This window comes from Dipodomys spectabilis, unplaced genomic scaffold, assembly GCF_019054845.1.
Source record: "Dipodomys spectabilis isolate Male_0828 unplaced genomic scaffold, ASM1905484v1 ptg000297l, whole genome shotgun sequence".
NCBI classification, from domain to species: Eukaryota; Metazoa; Chordata; class Mammalia; order Rodentia; family Heteromyidae; genus Dipodomys; species Dipodomys spectabilis.
The window spans coordinates 20,030,001-20,035,665 of NW_024870974.1; positions in this window are offsets into that span (position 1 = coordinate 20,030,001).

The window sequence follows — 5,665 nt, forward strand, 5'->3', positions numbered from 1 at the left end:
AAAAGAGCTCAGGGACAACACCCAGACCCTGAGTTCAAGACCCACGGCCAACAAAAAAAGGGGGGTGCCTCCCTTCTCCACATAGGAGGGGCTCTCCCCTAAGGTGAGGGAGACCACACTGACGAGACACTGCCTGGGTGGACCAAAAGTGAGAATTTCATCACACACAAATTTTTTTCTCCAGATAATGAGCTTATACACACACAGCATGTGTGTATGTATGTGTGCATATGTAATTCATTCTTAAACATAATGTCTTTACAACAAGAAAATTGACTCCCAAATCTGAAGGCTAATGAGGGTAAGATGAAAAATTAATGAGTTTTTGAGATGTAGATTTGAGTCACTTTATTAATAGAAATACAAGTGCAAACCCCAGCTCCTGGTAGATTTCCTATTACAGGGAGGTTAAAAAAAAAAGCTCCAGCTTTCAAGTAGAAGATCCCAAATATTGTCATTCTTCTATGAGTTCTTAACTGCAGTACCTCCCATCTGTAGTTCTGCATGTAACTCACTTTTCTATATCATGCATTATACAACCATTTTCCAACATGTCTTTGAATGTGTGGCCAAAGATGCAGGGGGAAATGTGAAGGTTATTTACAACTTAACGAATAGCGCTGACATCCGGGGTATGAGGGGCGGTGATCAGCCACTTTCAACAAGGCGGAGAAAATACGTCGCAGCCTCTGTTCCGTTGTTTTCACAGGTCTTTCAAGGTTTCAATTTTTCTTTGCCTGTCTTTCTGATTTAGCTTGTTTTAAAAAAAAAAATGAAAACAACTTATGGAAAACGGGGACCTTGGGTTCTTCAAAGTTAATGGAGATCAAAGTCGCTGAGAAAGGAACAAGCCTGCATGCAAAATGTGTCACCTTGACATTGGCTTGCAGACTCTTAGTTTATGGCTGGAAAGCAAAGCCTTAACCTTGGACTTGTCAGGTATCTAAGCACTGGGGGTCCTGTGTGTGTGTGTGTGTGAGAGAGAGAGACAGACAGACAGACAGACAGATAGACAGACAGAGACAGAGACAGAGACAGAGAGACCTTCCAGAACAAGGGTTTGAACTCAGAGCCTCCTTGTTCTAACCTGGCTTTTTCATTCAAGGCTCATCTTGATTAGCTGTAGCAGCCTCATTCTCCAGTGTGAATTAGCATACACCTACCTCCCTAGACGCTCGGCATACTAACAGCATTAAATAGTAACTATATATTTTTTTAATTTTTGTTGGTCATGGGGCTTGAAGTCTGGGCCTGGGCACTGTGCCTTGAGCTGTTTCACTCAAGGTGAGTGCTCTACCACTTGAACCAAAGCTCTACTTCCAGTTTTCTAGTGGTTCATTGGAGATAAGAGTCTCAAGGAGTTTCCTACCCAGGCTGACTTTGAATCATGATCCTCAGATCTTAGCCTCCTGAGTAGCTAGGATTATAGGCATGAGCCACCAGTGCCCTGCTGTGACTCTATTTTTCTAGCTGTGTTTGAAGAAACTTTGGAAGTGAGAAAGGTTCTTTAACGATCCTAGGGAGCTCTGGGATCTCTCTTACCTTTCCATAATTTTGAGTGAATGTGGAGTTTAAAAATAATCATTGACATGCAAAACTGGGATGCGGTCTGTTAGTCAAAAAGATGCCAGGGTGTTCTCGAATGTTCTGCTTGGTTGACACCCTTCTCCACCACACATGTTCCCAGCAAAGCACGACGTTTTCTCCTTGAAATGGCCCATGCTGTTTCGTCTGACACAGTGTCTGCCGCCGGGGACTCTGGTCTGCCTCAACCACATTACTCAGAACTCACGTTCAGCAGGTATCGGTCAATAGGCCCTTTGGTATCAGAGAAGGAAATAAATCACTTTGCCCAGAAACACCCAGCTGTTTTGAACAGGCCCAGGGATAGATGGCAGTCTGTTGTGAGGACTATTTAATATTCAAAAGAAACTCTAATCCAAACAGTTTACTTTCTTTAAGTCTAAGCAGCGAAGGATATTCCAGTCAATGCTTAAAACTATGCTAACAGGAGACGCTAGAAGCATCCTTCTGACTCAAAAAAAAAAAAAAAAAAAAACTGAAGGGAAAAAAATCCTAATAATGTCTATGACTTTGGCGACCTCTACTGGTCAATATGAAGAACAAATTTAAGAGGGTTTTTTTTTTCCTTCTAAAAGCTCATCAAAGTCAGAAATCACATTGTTTTGTAATTTTTATACCTTCCGTGAAATAAAATAACTGGATCTGACTTTTATTAATAGTGAATAGCAATTTATTCTCTAGATAAAATACTTCATTAGCTGTACCATGCTGATGCCTGTCATCCTAGCGACTCAAGAGGCTGAGATCTGAGGATCGAGGTTCAAAACCAGCCCAGGAAGGAAAGTCCCATGAGACTCTTATCTCCGATAAACCACCAGAAAATCGGAAGTGGAGCTGTGGGTCAAAGTGGTAGAGTGCTAGCTTAGGAAAAAAGAGATCAGGGAGATCAGGGACAAGGCCCAGGCCCCGAGTTCAAGCCTCACTATGAACAACTAAGTAAATCTCCACAGGAGAGTCACACTAATGCTGCATATTATCATACAGAGACATTAACTTTGTTCCAAAAAATTCTCCCCAGATAAATGTCTCCTTTCCAATATTGGTTCTTTTTTAAGGAATTAGTTTTAGGTCATTTTGGGGGTTCAGGGCTTTCTTTTTCACTAGGTATGGTATTAAACAAGCTAATTAATGCCAGACCATCAGCCCTCAAAATCACTGAAGCTATTGAATTCTTATGCTACTTGCTTTTATGAAACCATGCTTCCTTATGACAGGATTTTCCCATCTATTCCTTTAAACTGCAGCTTGCATCCATTGCGAGGTGGACTGAAGAGAGTGCGTTAGAAACATTACTGTATGACTCACCTATTAAATCATACCAACTGATAAGATAATATGTTCAGAACCCAGTTGGGTGTTTGAAGACAACTTCTTCCATCGCTCCTTGTCACTCTGGGTTTTGAATGTTTTGCTTTGTTCAATTTGTTGCTGTTGCCAGGCGCTGGTGGCTCACGCCTGTAATCCTAGCTACTCAGGAGGCTGAGATCTGAGGATCGCGGTTCAAAGCCAGCCCGGGCAGGAGAGACCGTGAGACTCCTATCTCCAATAAACCACCAGAAAACCGGAAGTGGCGCTGTGGCTCAAGTGGTAGAGCGCTTGCCTTGAGCTGAAGAGCTGAGAGACAGCGCCCAGGCCCAGAGTTCAAGCCCCACGACCGACCCAAAAAAAAAAAAAAAAAACTAATTTGTTGCTGTTGTTTTCATAGACAGGGCCTTGCTATGTCTTCCTGCTTCAACTTCCCAAATTATGGAATTTTTTTTTCAGTTGGTCATGGGACTTGAACTCTGAGCCTGGATGCTGTCCCTGAGCTCTTCAACTCAAGGTGAGTGCTCTACCACTTGAACCACAACACTGCTTCTAGTTTTCTGGTGATTCATTGGAGATACGAGTCTCATGAACTTTCCTGCCCTGTGTCCTGTGGTGTAAATGGTGAACCCCAGTTGAGAAGAATGCCAGTTTCCCATCTCCAGGCAAGGTCGGGGTCCCTCCCTCCCTCCCTCCCTCCCTCCTTTCCTCCCTTCCTTCCTTCCTTTTCTTCTTCCTTTCCTTCTTTCCTTCTTTCTTTCTTCTTTCCAGGCCTGGACAAATCCTTGAGCTTCTTTTTTGCTCAAGGCTAGCACTCTACCAGTTGAGCCATAGCACCACTTCTGGCTTTTTCTCAGTAGTTTATTGGAGACAAGAGTCCCACAGACTTTCCTGCCTAGCTCTGTTCTCTGTTCTCTCTCTCTCTCTCTCTCTCTCTCTCTCTCTCTCTCTCTCTCTCTCTCTCTCTCGCTCACCCCACCCCCCCTTTTAAACACAGACAACTAATCCAATATGTTTAACAACAACAAAAAAAAAAACTTGGAAATAAATCGTCAACGTGCTCATACCTAAAACCAGTGTGAGTGGTGATATCTCAGTATCTGTATGTCTAAGCATATGGGTGGGTTTTAAAAAAAAAATTATTTGTCAAATCTGAAATGAGACGCTCATGGACAAGATCGAGAACAGTCATTATGCCAGGCTGGACATTTCCAGGGGGACAGGCACCCAGAAGTCCTGTAAACGAACCCCGGCCTCCACTTTCCTGTCTACCCTGTGCTCCGTCCTCCCTATAAAACAGAAAACTCCAATCAGACCAGCAGGCAGCCCCAGGGAGAATGTGATCCTCAAGGAGCTGAAGAATTGGTCATTGGCAAGAATAAACGTCCAGCAAGGTGTGGGCCTGGGTTGGTCAATGCTGAGATCGTATTCCTCTTCTCCTAGACGGAGCCCCGGCCGGGAAGCAGGGGTGGCCCTGAGCGAAAGCCCAGGGGTCCAGGGCCACACACTGCGAGGTCGCCGGGTGCCACGTCACAGCTCCACAGGGTTTGCTTCACAAGCAACTTCCCACAGGACAGATGGACTGATCAGACACGAGTGCAAGACATGTCTCACGGGAAGGATTCGAAGACACAGCCAGAACAAGCGCTGCAGTCAGAATGGAGAGAAGTCAGGGAAGGACGGGCCCGACACAGCACGCTGTCCCAGGCATCTCCTCTGCTGTGTTGCCTTGAGGCTGATTTTCCCTCTTCTATTCTGCAGTCATGCCACTAGAGGGCACCACGGCCCCGCTTCCCTCTGCACCTGGGTGTGGCAGATTACTCTCACTGTCTTCCCTTTTATTTTTAACAAGCTTTACTTTTTTTAAATTTTTGATGGTTATTATAAAGGCGACATACAGAGGAGTTGCAGTTTCGTAAGTCAGGGAATGAGTTTGTTTCTTTTTGGACAGTGTTACCCCTTCCCTCCCTCCCTCTCTCTCTGTTTTCCCTCCCATCCCCACCCGAAAGTTGTAGAGCTGATTTTCAAGTGTCCAGTGAGTACGGCTGCTGCATTTGTTCACCCTTTGTCCCTCCTCTCCTGGGCCCCTTCTGCCCCTCCCAAAGACAGATGAACAAACAAGACTAAAAGAAACTTACAGAAAAAAAAAAAAAAAAAACACTTGTGTTTCTGTCTTTTCAAACCCCAAGACACGAAAATGGCCATTCATGTTTTCCAGTGTGTTTCTCCTGGAGCACAAGCACCACCGCACTACTGATGAGAAAGAAGGGTCATCTTCCACCCCACCCACCCCACCCCGCTCAAGTCTCTGTCCCGCTGGGAGGGGGGAGGGGGAGGGGGGCTCCTGCTACCACTTTGCAGACTTAACACATGGCAGCCAGTTCCTCAAAGGGAGGATTTATTACCGCTGCCACAGTCCCAGATTACGATGACTCGGAGGCTGGGAAGGTGGCTCAGTGGCAGAGTGCTTGCCTAGCACGCATGAAGCCCTGAGTTCAAATCCTCAGCACCACATAAGCAGAAAAAGTCTGAAGTGGCTCTGTGGCTCAAGTAGTAGAGTGCTAACCTTGAGCAAAAGAAGCTCCGGGACAGCGCCCAGGCCCTGAGTCCAAGCCCCAGGACTGGAAAAACAAAAACAAAAAAAACTCAGACTCTGCAGTGGATCTTGATTGGCAGGCACTCAGCAGCTGGGTATCAAGTTAGACACCTCCCAAGTCTACCAACGAAAGCGGCCTGGGCCCCAAAGATATCAGCGTGTAGCGGAGGTGCAGGGCGA